Raw genomic sequence first — 788 nt, 5'->3', positions numbered from 1 at the left:
TGATGTGCAGAAATATTCCTATCTTTAAACACTATCCTTTCTTAAGGAAAATTCCTAACATTGTAAGAGACGTATTAGGTATTTTAAACCAGCAAAGTTCACAAAAAATTTTGTATTCAAAAGTTCGTTAATGCCCTAGATATAGATAATTCGTAATTCACTTTCCACCATTTTAATCCATATACTATTTCTATGGTTAGATATTTGGACAATGTATAGAAATTGTAAGTTTATTCAATTATACACTGGATCGGTGTAGTTTATTAACTTTGGTTCGTCAGACTCCGACCTTTTTAGCTAGAAGGTGCTCTTGCAATGGTAAATTTTTAAGCCAGTTTTTTAGTATTCTAATGGATTAAAATAAAGGAAAAATCAATTTATTCTACTTGAAACTATTAAGCTTTGACTAGTATTCTAATGATTCGAGTACCTCCCATGCAGAACATGGATAAGTATTAAAATTAATTAAAAACTCCGACCTTATTAGCTAGAAGGGGCCTCTTGCAATGTTAGATTTTTAAGCCAGTTTTTAATATTCTAATTGATTGAAATAAGGGAAAATCCATTTATTCTATTTGAAAGTATTAAGCTTTGACTAGTATTCTAATGATTCGAGTACATTCCATGCAGATCATGGATAATTATCAAAATTAATTAAAATCCTTACTATTTGCAATGAATATTTTATTTTGAAAGGATGCCTCTTAAGCTCTAACGTAGCCAATGAAATGAAAAACTGAAAAATGAAAACTTCTCAAATTGAAGGAAGGTGTAATGTAAAATGTTGC

Source organism: Palaemon carinicauda, chromosome 35 (assembly GCF_036898095.1).
Source record: "Palaemon carinicauda isolate YSFRI2023 chromosome 35, ASM3689809v2, whole genome shotgun sequence".
In the NCBI taxonomy this organism is placed as follows: Eukaryota; Metazoa; Arthropoda; class Malacostraca; order Decapoda; family Palaemonidae; genus Palaemon; species Palaemon carinicauda.
This window is presented reverse-complemented; position numbering follows the sequence as displayed.